This window comes from Mustelus asterias, chromosome 20, assembly GCF_964213995.1.
Source record: "Mustelus asterias chromosome 20, sMusAst1.hap1.1, whole genome shotgun sequence".
NCBI classification, from domain to species: Eukaryota; Metazoa; Chordata; class Chondrichthyes; order Carcharhiniformes; family Triakidae; genus Mustelus; species Mustelus asterias.
The window spans coordinates 3,261,641-3,279,014 of record NC_135820.1 but is presented as its reverse complement, the minus strand read 5'-3'; the positions used below and the strand labels follow the sequence as shown (position 1 = coordinate 3,279,014).

The following is a 17,374-nucleotide window of genomic DNA, read 5'->3' as shown; positions in this document are numbered from 1 at the left end:
CAAGCAGGCCAACCTCAATGACCTGATTAAAATCGTTACCAGAGGAAATTCTCATCATCAGTCCCTTCCTAACAACTGGGAAGCTGTCCTTGAGTGATTGTATGAAGTATTGATTCCTTTTTTTACAGGGGCTCTGAATTTCAGTTTGTACTTACCCTGCCCACCATTATTATTGATGAAGAGGAACAAATATTAAGATTGAAGAAAACTAACTCGGAACAAACATATTTACCATAGTCGGTGGAATGTCCATTCCCTGTGGATTAGATGGATTTATGTTAACATTCCGGGTACAGAATCAATCTGAAATCCCCATTCATTCACAATCAGTACAGTGACTGACACATTCAGCACTGAACAAGTTCCTCATTGGAAAATATGGGGGCGATTCTCACAAAAGTGCTGAATTATTGGGAAAACTGTTCTAAATCCCGACTGTTTTGTCAGTTCAGCTTCTCACCTGAATCTCTGCACTCTGTGCGCTGCAGAGGTCCCAGTCGTAAATCTCATGGAAAACCCGGGGGGGTGTGGCCTTTTCGTGCCGGGGTTTGACAGTTCTGGAGGTCTGCGCGTGCGCAGTGGTCCCGCGCTGTCAGACTCCCTGTTTGCTGGCCAGCCCGATTGCTGGCCAGCCTGGGACCCCCGCAGTGCTGCCCCTCCAGAGCCCCCCACGGCTCGATCGTGGCACCCACAGCAATTCCCGGGCCAGACCTGAGACCCACCGTCCCGGAGCACCCCGCTGCACAACCCACCCCACCCCCAGCAGTGATGATTCCCTCCCTTTCCCCCAGCAGACCTCTCCCCGCACTGACCCATCCAGGATGAGACCACCCCGCCGCCCCCCCCCCCCCCCGGAGGCAGCCCCCCCCCCACCCCGGTAGACCATCCCCCAGCCTGCCCCAATCGCTGCCCTCCCTCCATCCCAGACCAATCCTGTCTGCAGAGTGGCAGCGGGACCTCCCCACCCCCACCGATCATCCTCGGACCTGCCCACAATGGGCCCCACCCACTTGGCACTGCTCAATGCCCGATGGATAGTGCCAAGATGCCCCCTGGGCATGGGCACCTTGCCCTTTGGGCAGTGTCAGGGGACACAAGCTGGCACTACCAGTGTGCCCATGCCCTTGTGGCATCACCCCCTGACCGCCCAACGCCCTGGGGGGCCCCGATTGCCCCCCTTCATTCCAGCGGTGTCTCCCGCCAGTTCCCCGAATCTGGGGAGCTAGTCTGAATCCCGTTGGAATGCAGTATTCCTCGTGGGGTGGGAGATTTAATTGGGACCTGAAGGTTCCCGATAATGAACTGATCAACAAATTGAAAATACATTTACAAAAGATTTAAATCACCTTCCTGCCTTGCCGTTGGTTTCCAGCATGGTCTGACCGGCTCTGGGAGATGCACATGCATTCCCGGCGCATGGGCGCGCCTCGCACCTTGACCCGCCAGAAACGTTGAGGGTCGCGATGGGAGAATTGCGGCCTATCTTTACATATTTTTTCCCCCAACACCCTATTCACAATCACATTGTCACAATTCATCCAAATCCAAAAACAATCAGTGTGTGGACAGAGAAGGAATGACTACAACAATGATGTTAGCAACACTAGTCGGGTGACAATGGCCTAGTGGTATTGTTGCTCGACTATTAATCTCGAAACTCAGCTCATGTTCTGGTGGACCCTGGATCGAATCCTCCCTCGGTAGTTGGTGAAATTTGAATTCAATAAAAAATATCTGGAATTAAGAATCTGCTGTGATAATGAAACCATTGTTTATTGTTGGAAAACTCCATCTGGGTCACTAATGTAATTTAGGGAAGGAAATCTGCTGTCCTTACCTGGTCTGGCTCCAGAGCCGCTGCAATGTGGTTGACTCTCAACTGCCCGCGGGCAGCTACGGATTAGCAACAAATGCAGGCCAGCCAGTGACACCCATGTCCCAGGAATGAATAAAAAACTAATTGCCCTGCCCACCTTTATTATTGCTGAAGAAGAATAAATATTAAAATTGAAGAAAACTAACTCGGAATAAAAATATTTACCATGGTCGGTGGAATGTCCATTCCCTGTGGATTAGATGGATTTATGTTAACATTCGGGGTACAGAATCAATCTGAAATCCCATTCATTCACAATCAGTGCAGTGACTGACACATTCAGCACTGAACAAGTTCCTCATTGCAAAACATCTTCCCATATTTATTCCCAACGCCACTATTCACAATCACATTGTCACAATTCATCCAAATCCAAAAACAATCAGTGAAATATTCATTAGTCTCTTTCATTCCGAAGAACCAATGGGTAAGTGACTCTGTCAAATAGTCAGTGCAGAATCGATGGGCTGAATGGCCTCCTTCTGCACTGCAGGGATTCTCTGGGTGGGATTCTCCCAAAAAAGTGTCAAATTTGTGTAAAAACTGGAGTAAATCCATTGGTTATATCAGTGGGATTTTCAAAATGAATCTCCCACACTCTGTGCACTGCAAAGTGCCTCAGCGCGAATCTCATTAGAAATCTGGGACCAGGGCCTATTCCCGCTGGAGAGGCCGGCAGCATAGCGCTGAGTGCGCCATTGCGCACGCGTCGATCTGTCAGTGCCAAGATCAGAACATGCGCAGTGACCCCGCACTGCCAGCCTCCCGAGCGCTGCCCACTCGATCGCTGGCCAGCCCCGCAGCCCTGTAACTTTGGCAATACGACCCCCACCCCCCAACGCCCAATCACTGGCACTCCGTATGTCATGATGTGGAGATGCCGGCATTGGACTGGGGCAAACACAGACTTCCAGAACTGTCAAGCTCCGGTGCAAACCCCCCTGTGTTTTCAATGAGATTCACGACTGGGACCTCTGCAGTGCACAGAGTGCAGAGATTCAGGTGAGCAGCTGAACTGACAAAACAGTTGGGATTTGGAACAGTTTTCACAATAGTTCTCTTACTCCGGATGTGTCCAGGCTAGCCTCGATCACGCCCCCCCCCCCCCCCTCCCCCCACCACCCCGCTGGCCCACCTCGATATTCCCCCTTGCCCCTGACGTCCCGCGGAGCCTCAATTGCACCCCCCTTCACTCCAGCGGGGTTGGGCCGCCAGCTCTCCGTGAGTGGGGAGCTATTGTAAACCCCCGCTGGAGTGAAACACTCCTGGCAGGAGGGAATAGGCTAGTGGGCCCAGAAACCTCAGTCCCGGGCCCGCTAATAACATGTCAATCTTCATTTAAATAATTTATGGAGCTCCGCACGAATTTCTGGCACGGAGCTGACGATGCAGGAAATCCAGCGGCCAGAGACTCGCGGGGGCCGTGGCACCCAGCGGCAAGCCCGCTACACGGCCTCTGCTCAAGTCTCCTGGTCCACTGCACTGCTAAAGCAGGCTGGGAGAATCACCCCCTATGATTCTTCGATGATAGTTGCCCAGAATGAACAGCAGACACTGTGAGCAATGGTCACTGTCAAAACCCAACCAAGGTGGTCGTGAAGTTGGGTAAGAGGTGTTATCTCAGCTGGCGTGATGTTGCTCAGTGAGGTTAATCAGTTACACAATGGAATGTAACTTGTAAAATGGTTCACCCGAGTATGAACGTAGAGAGAAGGTTGATCTGGAGGCCATTTCTGACTTCAATCTGGCCAATCTGTACAGTTTGGAGGCAAGTCAGAAATCTGTAATTTCTGTATATATTTTTTCATACAATCTCAAATCCCTACAGTGCAGAAGGATGTCAATCCTGCTCAGGCCCTATCCCCATAACCCCACGTATTTACCTTGCTAGTCCCCCCTGACACTGAGGGTCAATTTAGCATGGCAAATGCACCTAACCGGCACATCTTTGGACTACGGGAGGGAACCAGAGCACCCGGAGGAAGCACATGCAGACACGGGGAGAACGTGCATGTTTCAAAATATGGATGGGGGCTTATATATTTTGAAATATTTTCCCAAATATTTGACTGTCAGGTTTTTCGTTCCTGCGATTATAATTTTGACATTATCTTCCAAAGGGAATTCCTCTAATTCTGTGCAATGTTCAGATGAAAACAAGATGAAAGAAAGGATCCAAGGCTGCTCCAGAGGCAGATTAGCTGCACCCAACGTTGCCCATGCAAATCACATTCATAAGTAGGGGCACATCTGCCATGGAATGTGAGGGAAGAGTTGCCAATACAAACTTATTTTCACTATGGTTGGTTTCCCAGATTTAGTAATCTCCTTGAATCTTATTTCCAACCAAGTTCCACCTCGGGGACAATTCTTCTAAGTTCACCACATGACTCTGAACATTTGACCACCTGGCTCATGGCTACAGGGACATCAACAATCCAGTTACAGATCACAAATGTATTATGCAGGTCACTAATTGCTCACCAGGACACTGTAGTTTAATTACCTTTCCCATAGATAATTAGGCAGCACAAAGAAGATGCTACATTATTTTCAGTTTGCAAGATTCTCCCAAGTCCATCCTTCCCCCCCATCCTCCCCCCGCCCCCCAACCAGAGATCCATCTGAGCCCGGCCCCCCCCCCCCCCGCCCCCCCCCCCCCCCCCCCCCCGCCCCCCCCCCCCCCCCCCCCTCCGGTGGACGCCGGCGGAAGGCCAGGAAGGTGCTGCAGGCTCTCGAAGGACTGCAGGTCGGAAGGATGGTGGAGGGAGACCAGCGATCGAGGTAGGTTGGGGGTGTGCTCTGCCAAGGGGGGCCTGCCTCCCAGGAGGGTCTGTTCCCGGGGGTGGGGTGGGGGGATCTGCCGGTGGGCCTGCCTCCCAGGGGGGTCTGATCTGGGAGGGAGGGGGTCTGCCAGGGTGGTTAGCGAGGGGGTCTGCGAAGGATGGTCGAGGAGGATGGGCTTCGGAGGTTCCCCTGCAGAATAGAAATCCGCTTCGGAATTTTATTCAGCAGGTCGCTTACAGCGCGGATCTGGAACGGACCAGAAGACGGTAAAGTGGGATTTGGCGGTAGAATTGGGCGCGCAGTTCATTAAGTCGATTTAGATGCATTTAAATCGTCAGGCTGCCCGATTCGGGCATGGACCAGACCTGCGCCCGAATCGGGTGTCGGTAAAGCCGCGATCTGCTCGGATTCAGGTGCAGATCGCGTTAAAGGCCCGACGCCCGACTTTACCGCGATTTCGCGCCCGAAAACGGCCGCAAATGTTTGGTAAAATCGGGCCCACTGTCTACACTTCCCGCTGTCTCGGAAAAGCAGCCAGTGAAATCAAACACCCCTCACAACCTGGACATACTCCCTTTCACCTTCTTCCGTCAGGAAAAAGATACAGAAATCTGAGGCCATGTACCAACCCACTCAGGAACAGCTTCTTCTCTGCTGCCATCAGACTTTTGAATGATCCGACCTCACACTAAGTTGATCTTTCCCTATCCCCAGCTATGACTGTAACACGACATTCTGCACTCAGTCAGTTCTTTCTCTCTGAACGGTATGCTTTGTCTGTATATCGCGCAAGAAACAATAATTTTCACTGTATCCCAATACATGTGACAACAATAAATCAAATCAAATCAGCTGCATGATTATCTGTACTTCCTAAAGTGTGGAAATAGAGTGTGAATATCGAGATATAACTTAGTCCATGAGATTAATTCTGAATTTACTGTGGCCAAAGATCACAGCTCCGGAGGAGACAGAAATCTGTAGTTTAAACTTTTAAATTTCTGATCGGATTAGATTTATTTCTGTTTTGGAAAACTATATTCACCGTGTCGGGGATCATTCTTTCTGGAGAATATATACTAAATCAGAAGATTGATCAGAAATTGAATCTGACTTTATTGTTACATAGGGCGGCACGGTGGCACGGTGGTTAACACTGCTGCCTCTCAGCGCCAGGGACCTGGGTTCAATTCCGGCCTTGGGTCACTGTCTGTATGGAGTTTGCACGTCTCCTCACGTCAGCGTGGGTTTCCTCCGGGTGCTCCAGTTTCCTCGAGATGTGTGGGTTAGGTGTATTGGCCTTGCGAAATTGCCCCTTAGTGTCAGGGGGATTAGCAGGTTACAGGAATAGAGCCTGGGTGGGATTGTTGTCAGTGCAGGCTCGATGGGCCAAATAGCCTCCTTCTGCACTGTGGGCATTCTGTGATTCCATGATTGTTGAAAAATACTTGTATTTTCTCCAAACTCATGAAGCTAACAGGAAAACCAGTCCATTAATGCTCACACAATGAGTATCTGTCAATGAGCACTCTGGTGTTGCAGTTCAGTCACAGAGTTTGGGAAAATATTTAATGGTTCAGACAGTTTCTGGTTAAGTTTCCTGAATTTCACTGCGTGATATGTTGAAGAAGATAACTTATAGAGTGTCACACAAGGGCAGAATTTTCCCATCCTGCCTGCCATGGGGACCATAATGGGCAGGACACCAACCATGCAAAGGTCCGTTGACCTCAAGCTGGATTTTCCAACCTTGGGACAAGCACGGACGGATAATTCCTGCCCTATATCCTGCATCCTATCCTTCCCTCCTCCACTATGAACTCTATGAACGGTATGCTTTGTCTGCATAGCATGCTAAAAACAATACTTTTCACTGTATCCCAATACATGTGACAATAATCAATCAAATCAAAATTAAATTAAATCACAATTAATTCTCAGAATAATAATATTTACTGTGGCCTGTGGGATACCCATCTGCTGTGGAATTAGATAGATTCATGTTAATCTTGTCACTACAGAGACAAGTTAAAATCCACATCTGTGCACTATCAGTAAAGCCGCTGACACACTTGGTTCAGTCTCTCAATTGTAAAACATCTTTCACTTATTTTTCCAACACCACTCTTCATACCCCATTATCACAATTTATCCATCCAACATTTAAACGGTGCAATATTTATTAGTCCCCTTCTTTTCCGAGAAATAGTAGCTGCCAGCAGTCACAATGTCTGGATCACTGTCTAGAAGAGTCAAAAGGCAGGAAGTTTAGTATCTACATAAGCCTCTTTGGTTTCCATGTTAACTCGTTCTAAAGAAGGGATTAATGTCTGTGGGAGATACTGCTAAACTGGAACAATAGAGATAGCTATCTGTTAAGAATTATACTTGGTCAAGTTTAATTGATAAAGGTAACACTAATTCTTTTGTTATATTATAACTGTGTTGCTAAATAAACTTTGTTTTGATAAAAGCTCCCTCGTAGGTTATTGGAATCATACCTGGAGTGAAACGCCTTATGCTCACCAATGCCAAAATCAAATGTAAAAGTGAGGGCCTAGGGTAATTTCATAACATACCAGAAGTCATATGAGATGTGGGGTTATGGATGAATATTATTGATTCGACTACCTGTCATTCATTTCCCTGAATTGCTGTGTATAATAAACTTGAAGAAAGTAATGTCTCTAATTTAACATATTTACCATAACTGGAATCTTGACCACCTCCTGCAGGACAGAGAGATTGGTGTTAACATTGTCTGAAGAATCAATTGAAAATACACTTTACAACACAATTGGTGCAGTGCCTGATACACCCAGCACTGGTCTGGTTAATGATCACATCTCAGGATTGGACAGAAACGGTGTGACGATAATGAAGGCAACTAAACCTCGGCTTTAATGCACAGTTTCTTGTGGTCAATTCTGAGAATACATTACGTAAATATTAAATTAAACTAAGAATCTGAATTAAAATTAATAATTGACACTGTGGAATGATCTATTCATTTCGTTTTTCATGTTAGCATGGTGTGCTGCCATTAGCAATGAACAGAGGTATAATAAGTCCTGGGAAACAGAAGTCCCTTCACCAAAATCCCTTGATTTATAAGATCCAGCAAAACGGTACAGAGTGCTGTCAGGGTGCAGTCTCCATCCGGAGTGCCAGAGGAACTGACACTCCCATGCAGCCCCTGACTGGACCATCAATTTGGCCCTTAATTAGGGGTTCATATTCAAGCAGGCCAACCTCAATGACCTGATTAAAATCGTTACGAGAGGAAATTCTCATCATCAGTACCTTTCTAACAAGTGGGAAGATGTCCTTGAGTGATTGTATGAAGTATTGATTCCTTTTGTTTACAGGGGCTCTGAATTTCAGTTTGTACTTACCCTGCCCACCTTTATTATTGATGGAGAGGAACAAATATTAAGATTGAAGAAAACTAACTCGGAATAAAAATATTTACCATCGCTGCTGGAATGTCCCATCCCTGTGGAGTAGATGGATTTATGTTAACATTTGGGATACAGAATCAATCTGAAATTCCCATTCATTCACAATCAGTACAGTGACTGACACATTCAGCACTGAACAAGTTCCTCATTGCAAAACATCTTTACATATTTTTCCCCCAACACCCTATTCACAATCACATTGTCACAGTTCATCCAAATCCAAAAACAATCAGTGCGCGGACAGAGAAGGAATGACTACAACAATGATTGTAACAACAATAATGGGGCGGCGATGGCCGAGTGGTTTTATCACTAAACTATCAATCCCGAAACTCAGCTCATGTGCTGGGGACCCGGGTTCGAATCCTGCCACGGCAGATGGTGGAATTTGGATTCAATAAAAGAATCTGGAAATAAGAATGTACAGATCACAGTGAAACCATTGTCGATTGTTGGAAAAACCCATCTGGGCCATTAATGTTCCTTCCGGGAAGGAAATCTGCCATCTTTACCCAGTCTGGCCTACATGTGACTCCAGAGCTACAGCAATGTGGTTGACTCTCAATTGCCCTCTGAACAACGGCAACTAGCGATGGGGGAAAATGCTGGCCAGTCAGTGATGCCCATGTCCCATAAATACATTTTTAAAAATTAACCTCCCCAACTTTATTATTGATGAAGAGCAATAAATATTAAATTTGAAGAAAACTAACTCAGAATAAAAATATTTACCATGGTCGGTGGAATGTCCAGTCCCTGTGGATTAGATGAATTTATGTTAACATTTGGGGGACAGAATCAATCTGAAATTCCCATCATTCACAATCAGTACAGTGACTGACACATTCAGCACTGAACAAGCTCCTCACTGGAAAACATTGTTCCATATTTCTTCCCAACACCCTATTCACAATCGCATTATCACAATTCATCCAAATGAGATCCAAAAACCATCAGTGAAATATTTATTAATCTCTTTCATTCCTAATATCCAATGGATAAGAGAACCTGTCAAAAAGTCAGTGCAGAATCGATGGGCCAAATGGCCTCCTTCTGCACTGCAGGGATTCTCTGGGTGGGATTCTCCCAAAAAAGTGTCAATTTCATGTAAAAATTGGAATAAATCCCGTTGGTTATATCAGCAGGATTTTCAAAATGAATCTCTGTGCACTGCAAAGTGCCTCAGTGTGAATCTCATTAAAAATCAGGGACCAGGGCCTATTCCCGCTGGAGAGGCCGGCAGCATAGCGCTGAGTGCGCCATTGCGCATGCGTCGATCTGTCATTGCCAAGGTCAGAGCATGCATAGTGACCCTGCACTGCCAGCCTCCCGAGCGTTGCCCACTCGATCGCTGGACAGCCCCGCAGTACTGCAACTTTGGCAATACAACCCTCCCACACCCCACTCACTGGCACTCTGGATGTGTCCAGGCTAGCCTCAACCTCCCCCTACCACCCCGCTGGCCCACTTCGATAGTCCCCCCCCGCCTCACCCTGCCCGCTTTGATCTCTCCTCCCCGACCCTCGGCAGTCCCGATCTCCCGATTCCCACCCCAGCCACTGGCAGCCCCGATCCTAACCCCACTGCAGTCCCGGACACCCCCGAGGCCCCAACTCTCCAGCAGGCCGGAACCCACCTCCCCCGTCAACACACAATGGTCAGCCCATTACGCTGGCCTCCCATCCTCTGTCACCTCTGAATGCAGAGTGGCAGCGGGAACCCCCTCACCCCCACCAAGCTTCCCCCAGAGACCCCGTCCTTATAGGCCCTGCTTCTTGGCCTTGCCCCCTTGGCACTGGCTGATGCCCAGTTGGCAGTGCCAAGGTGCCCACTGGGCATAACCACTTTGCACATTGGGCAGTGCTGGAGGCCAGTCCGGCACTGCCAAGCTGGCAATGCCCAGGGAGTACCCTTCCTTACCCTAACCTCTTGGGGGGCCACAATGGCCTGTCTTCACTCCAGCGGGGTTGGGCTGCCAGCTCCCCATTAGTGAGGAGCTATTGTAAACCCCCGCTAGTGTGAAGCACTTCTGGTCAGAGGGAAGAGGCTACTGGTCCAGAAACTTCAGTCCCGGGCCCATTAATAACGTGTCAATCTTCATTTAAATAATTTAAGCAGCTCCACGCCGATTTCTGGAACAAAACTGAGTTGTGGCGCCCAGCGGGAAGCCTGCCTCTTTGGTTTCTGTGCTAACTCATCCCAAAGAAGAGATTTATGTCGATGGGAGATACTGCTAAACTGGAACAACAGAGATAGCTAGCTGTTAAGAATTATACCTTTTCAAGTTTAATTGGCAAAGGTTATGCTAATTATTTTTGTTATATTCTAACTGTGTTCTGAAATAAAGTTCATTTTGATAAAAGCTCCCTAGTGGGTCACTTGAACCATACCTGGAGTGAAACATCTTACGCCAAAATCAAATGTAAAACTTAGGGTCTAGGCTAACTTCATAACATACCTTGGAGTTTCCCATCCAGTCTGTAACAGAAGTCACATTAGATGTGGGATTGTGAACGAATATTACTGATTAGACTACCTGTCATTCAGTCCGCTGATTTGCTGTGCATAACAAACTTGAATAAATAATGTCTCGAATTTAAAATATTTACCGTAACCGGAATCTTTACCCCCTCCTGCGGGACAGAGAGATTGGTGTTAACATTCTCTGAAGGATCAATTGAAAATACACTTTACAATACAATTGGTGCATTGATTGATACACCCAGCACTGGTCTGGTTAATGATCACATCTCAGGGTCGGACAGAAACAGTGAGACGGTAACGAAGGTACCTAAACCTCGGCTTTTGTGCACAGTTTCTTGTGGTCAATTCCGAGAAAACATTATGTAAATAATAAATTAAACTAAGAATTGGAATTAAAATTAATAATTGACACTGTGGAATGATCTATTTATTTTGTTTTTCATGTTAGCATGGTGTGCTGCCATTATCAAAGACCAGAGGTGTAATAAGCCCTCGGAAGCAGAAGTCCCTTCACCAAAGTCCCTTGATTTCCAAGATCCAGCAACACTATACAGAGTGCTGTCAGGGTGCAGTCTCCATCCGGAGTGCCAGAGGAACTGACACTCCCATGGGGCCCTGACTGGACCATCAGTTTGGCCCTTAATCAGGGAGTTCATATTCAAGCAGGCCAACCTCAATGACCTGATTAAAATCGTTACCAGAGGAAATTCTCATCATCAGCACCTTTCTAACAAGTGGGAAGATATCCCTGAGTGATTGTGTGAAGTGTTGATGTCTTTTGTTTCCAGGGGCTCTGAATTTCAGTTTGTACTTACCCTGCCCACCTTTATTGTTGATAAAGAGGAACAAATATTAAGATTGAAGAAAACTAACTCAGAATAAAAATATTTACCATAGCCGGTGGAATGTCCATTCCCTGTGGATTAGATGGATTTATGTTAACATTCGGGATACAGAATCAATCTGAAATTCTCATTCATTCACAATCAGTACAGTGACTGACACATTCAGCACTGAACAAGTTCCTCATTGCAAAACATTGTTCCATTTTTTTTCCCAACACCACTATTCACAATCGCATTATTACAATTCATCCAAATAAAATCCAAAAACTATCAGTGAAGTATTCATGAGTCTCTTTCATTCCCAAGAACCAACGGATAAGACAATCTGTCAAAAGGTCAGTGCAGAATCGATGGGCCAAATGGCCTCCTTCTGCACTGCAGGGAATCTATGGATTCTCCCAAAAAAGTGTCAAATTTGTGTAAAAACAGTAGTAAATCCATTGGTTATATCAGCGGGATTTTCAAAATGAATCTCCCACACTCTGTGCATCACAGAGAGCACTAGCGTGAATCTCACTGAAAATCAGTGGACGGGGCCTATTCCCGCTGGAGCGGGCGGCAGCATAGCGCTGAGTGGGCCACTGCGCTAGTGCCGATCTGTCAGCACCGAACTCGGTGCATACATAGTAGCCCCGCACTGCTGGCCTCCCGATCGCTGGCCAGCTCAATCACTGACCAGCCCCGCAACCACCCCCCCAGGCAGGCCGACCCCCCCCCTCAACACCCCGATGGTCAGCCCCAATCGCTGGCCTCCCACCCTCTGTCACCTCTGAATGCAGAGTGGCAGCGGGACCCCTCCACCCGCATCAATCGCCCTCCCAGAGGCCACGTTCTGCCCCTATAGGCCCTGCTCCCTTGGCACTGGCCAATGCATGGTGGGCAGTGCCAAGGTGCCCCTTGGGCAGTGCCGGGAGGCCAGACTGGCAATACCCAGGGGGCAGCCCCCTTGCCCCTGACCTCCTGCGGGGCCTCGATTGCCCCCCCCTTCACTCCAGCAGGGTCGGGCTGCCAGCTCCCCACTAGTGTGGAGCTGCAGTAAAACCCCGCTGGAGTGAAACACTCCTGGTGGGAGGGAAGGGGCTAGTGGGTCCGCTAATAACATGCAAATCTTCATTTAAATCATTTATGCAGCTCCATGCCGATTTCTGGCACGAAGTTGATGGTGCCAGAAATCCGGCGGCCAGAGACTCACGGAGGCCATGGTGCCCAGCGCCACGCCCGCTACACGGCCTCTGCTCAAGTCTCCTGGTCCACTGCACTGCTAAAGCAGCACAGCAGGCTGGGAGAATCACCCCCGATGATTCTTCTATGATAGTTGCCCAGAATGAACAGCAGACACTGTGAGCAATGGTCACTGTCAAAACCCAACGAAGGTGGTCGTGAAGTTGGGTAAGAGGTGTTATCTAAGCTGGCGTGATGTTGCTCAGTGAGGTTAATCAGTTACACAATGGAATGTAACTTGTAAAATGGTTCACCCAAGTATGAACGTAGAGAGATAAGGTTGATCTGGAGGCCATTTCTGACTTCAATCTGGCCAATCTACACAGTTTGGAGGCAAGTCAGAAATCTGTAATTTCTCTATCGATATTTCCATCGAATCTAGATTCCCTACAGTGCAGAAGGATGTCAATCCTGCTCAGGCCCTATCCCCGTAACCCCACGTATTTACCTTGCTAGTCCCCCCTGACACTGAGGGTCAATTTAGCATGGCCAATGCACCTAACCCACACATCTGTGGACTATGGGAGGAAACCGGAGCACCCGGGGGAAACCCACACAGTCACGGGGGGAACATGCAGACTCCAACCAGACAGTGACCCGAGCCGGGAATTGAACCTGCGTCCCTGGCGCTGAGAGGCGGCAGTGCTAACCATTGTGCCACTGTTCAGATTAACTTTGTATCTGTATCTCTGCTTCCATTCACTTTATTTATCTTATGAATATAAGCTCACACAATATTACTCTATCAGTTTAGTCAGTGACATGATTATCTGTACTCTGAAGTGTGGATATAGAGTATGAATATCGAGATATAACTTAGTCCATGAGGCTAATTCTGAATTTACTGTGGCCAAATGTCACTGCTTCCGAGGAGACAGAAATCTGTAGTTTAAACGTTTAAATCACTAATCGGATTAGATTTATTTCCATTTGGGAAATCTATATTCGCTGTGTCTGGGGTTAATTAATCCTGGAGAATATATACTAAATGAGAAGATTGATCAGAAATCGAATCTCGATTCTCACGAGTGGGTTTATTGTAACATAGGGTGGCACGGTAGCACACTGCTGCCTCACAGCGCCAGGGACCCGGGTTCAGTTCCAACCTCAAGTGGCTGCCTGTATGGAGTTTGCACGTTCTCCCCGTGTCTGCGTGGGTTTCCTCCGGATGCTCCAATTTCCTCCCACACTCCAAAGATGTGTGGGCCAGGTGTATTGGCCTTTCTAAATTGCCCCTTAGTGTCAGGGGGATGAGCAGGTTACAGGGATAGGGCCTGGCTGGGATTGTTATTGGTGCAGGCTCGATGGGCCAAATGGCCTCCTTCTGCACTGTGGGGAATTCTATGATTGTTGAAAAATATTTGTATTTTCACCTCATTCATGAAGTTACCAGGAAAACCAGACTATTGACACTCACACCGTGAGTATCTGTCAATGAGCACTCTGGTGTTGCAGTTCAGTCACAGAGTTTGTGAAAATATTTAATGGTTCAGCCGGTTTCTGGTTAAGCTTCCTGAATTTCACTGAGTGATACGTTGAAGAAGATAACTTCTAGAGTGTAACATTATGGGCAGAGTTTTCCCATCCCACCTGCCATGGGAATCATAGTGGACGGGACATGGACCATGCAAAGTTTCATTGACAACAGGCGGGATTTTCCAACCTTGGGACAAGCACGGACGGATAATTCCTGCTCTGTATCCTGCACCCTATCCTTTCCTTCTCCCCTATATACTCTATGAACGGTATGCTTTGTCTGTATAGCGCGCTACAAACAATACTTTTCACTGTATCCCAATGCATGTGACAATAATAAATCAAATCAAAATTAAATCAAATCGTATTAAATCACAATTAATTCTCAGAATAATAATACTTACCGTGACCAGTAGGATACGCAGCTGCTGTGGAATTAGATAGATTCATGTTAATCTTGTCACTACAGAGACAAGTTAAAATCCACATCTGTGCACTATCAGTAAAGCCGCTGACACACTTGGTTCAGTCTCTCAATTGTAAAACGTCTTTCACTTATTTTTCCAACACCACTCTTCATACCCCATTATCACAATTTATCATCCAACATTTAAACAGTGCAATATTTTTTAGTCCCCTTCTTTCCTGAGAAATAGTAGCTGCCAGCAGTCGCTGTGTCTGGATCACTGTCCAGAGGTGTCAAAAGGCTGGAAATCTAGTACCTACATAAGCCTCATTGGTTTCCGTGCTAACTCATTCTAAAGAAGGGATTTTGTCTATGGGAGATACTGCTAAACTGGAACAATAGAGATAGCTAGCTGTTAAGAACTATACTTGGTCAAGTTTAATTGGTAAAGATTATGCTAATTCTTTTTGTTATATTCTAACTGTGTTCTTAAATAAAGTTTGTTTTGATAAAAGCTAACTGGTGGGTCACTGGAATCATACCTGGAGTGAAATGCCTTTTGCTCACCAATGCCAAAATCAAATGTAAAACTTAGGGTCGAGGCTAATTTCCTAATATACTTTGGAGTTTCCGATCCAGTCAGTATCAGAAGTCATATGAGATGTGGGATTATGAATGAATATCATTGATTGGACCACCTGTCATTTGCTGTGTGTAATAAATTTGAAGAAAATAATGTCTCTAATTTAAAATATTTACCGTAACCGGAATCTTTGCCCCCTCCTGCGGGACAGAGAGAGATTGGTGTTAACATTGTCTGAAGAATCAATTGAAAATGCACTTTACAACACAATTGGTGCAGTGCCTGATACACCCAGCACTGGTCTGGTTAATGATCACACGTGCTCATACAGTACAATGATCATACGGTACATACTCTTGCAACTCGGCCAACGTTGTCTACCTGATACGCTGCAGGAAAGTATGTCCCGAGGCATGGTACATTGGGGAGACCATGCAGATGCTACGACAATGGATGAATGAACACCACTCGACAATCACCTGGCAAGAGTGTTCTCTTCCTGTCAGGGAACACTTCAGCAGTCACGGGCATTCGGCTTCTGATCTTCAGGTAAGCGTTCTCCAAGGCGGCCTTCATGACACACGACAACGCAGAATCGCTGAGCAGAAACTGATAGCCAAATTCCGCACACATGAGGACGGCCTCAACCAGGATCTTGGGTTCATGTCACACTATCTGTATCACGACTTGCCTGGGCTTGCAAAATCTCACTAACTGTCCTGTCTGGAGACAATACACATCTCTTTAACCTGTGCTTAACACTCTCTCCACTCACATTGTCTGTACCTTTAAGACTTGATTACCTGTAAAGACTCGCATTCCAACCAATATTTTGTAAGTTGAGTTTGTGTCTTTATATGCCCTGTTTGTGAATAGAACTCCCACCTACCTGACGAAGGAGCAGTGCTCCGAAAGCTAGTGGCTTTTGCTACCAAATAAACCTGTTGGACTTTAACCTGGTGTTGTGAGGCTTCTTACTGTAATGATCACACCTCAGGGTCGGACAGAAACAGTGAGATGATAATGAAGGCAACTAAACCTCGGCTTTTGTGCACAGTTTCTTGTGGTCAATTCTGAGAATCAATTATGCAAATATTAAATTAAACTAAGAATCTGAATTAAAATTAATAATTGACACTGTGGAATGATCTATTTATTTTGTTTTTCATGTTAGCATGGTGTGCTGCCATTATCAAAGACCAGAGGTGTAATAAGCCCTCGGAGGCAGAAGTCCCTTCACCAAAATCCCTTGATTTCCAAGATCCAGGAACACTATACAGAGTGCTGTCAGGGTGCAGTCTCCATCCGGAGTGCCAGAGGAACTGACACTCCCATGGAGCCCCTGACTGGACCATCAATTTTGCCCTTGACCAGGGAGTTCATATTCAAGCAGGCCAACCTCAATGACCTGATTAAAATCGTTACAAGAGGAAATTCTCATCATCAGCACCTTTCTAACAAGTGGGAAGATGTCCCTGAGTGATTGTATGAAGTATTGATTTCTTTGTTTACAGGGGCTCTGAATTTCAGTTTGTACTTACCCTGCCCACCTTTATTATTGATGAAGAGGGACAAATATTAAGATTGAAGAAAACTAACTTGGAATAAAAATATTTACCATAGCTGCTGGAATGTCCAGTCCCTGTGGAGTAGATGGATTTATGTTAACATTCGGGGTACAGAATCAATCTGAAACTCCCATTCATTCACAATCAGTACAGTGACTGACACATTCAGCACTGAACAAGTTCCTCATTGCAAAACATCTTTCCATATATTTTCCCAACGACACTATTCACAATCACATTGTCACAATTCATCCAAATCCAAAAACAATCAGTGCACGGACAGAGAGGGAATGACTACAACAATGGTTGTAACAACAATAATGGGGAGGCGATGGCAGAGTGGTATTATCACTAGACTATTAACCCAGAAACTCAGCTCATGCTCTGAGGTCCTGGGTTCGAATGGCAGATGGTGGAATTTGAATTCAATAAAAAAAATCTGGAATTATGAATCTACTAATGACCAATAAATGCTGGCCAGCCATTTATGATGAGGAAGAATAAATATTAAAATTGAAGAAAACTAAAAAACAAACTAAAAAATAAAATTCTAACAGGACTAAACAGGGTAGATGCAGGAAGGATGTTCCCAATGATGGGGGAGTCCAGAACCAAGGGTCACAGTCTGAGGATTCGGGGTAGACCACTAAGGATGGAGATGAGGATA

The 17,374-nt window shown here is 46.4% G+C and overlaps 1 long non-coding RNA gene across 1 annotated transcript in view; it reads right to left on the bottom strand.

Moving 5' to 3' along the window:
- The window catches only part of LOC144508207 (uncharacterized), a 40,453-nt gene extending 23,671 nt beyond the window's left edge, over positions 1 to 16,782 (bottom strand). The window contains exons 1-2 of the long non-coding RNA XR_013500249.1: positions 16,758 to 16,782; positions 8,857 to 8,880 (exon numbers count right to left, since the gene is read on the bottom strand). This is a non-coding gene — a long non-coding RNA (uncharacterized LOC144508207). The remainder of the gene's footprint in view (positions 1 to 8,856; positions 8,881 to 16,757) is intronic.
- Between the last annotated feature and the right edge of the window lie 592 nt (positions 16,783 to 17,374).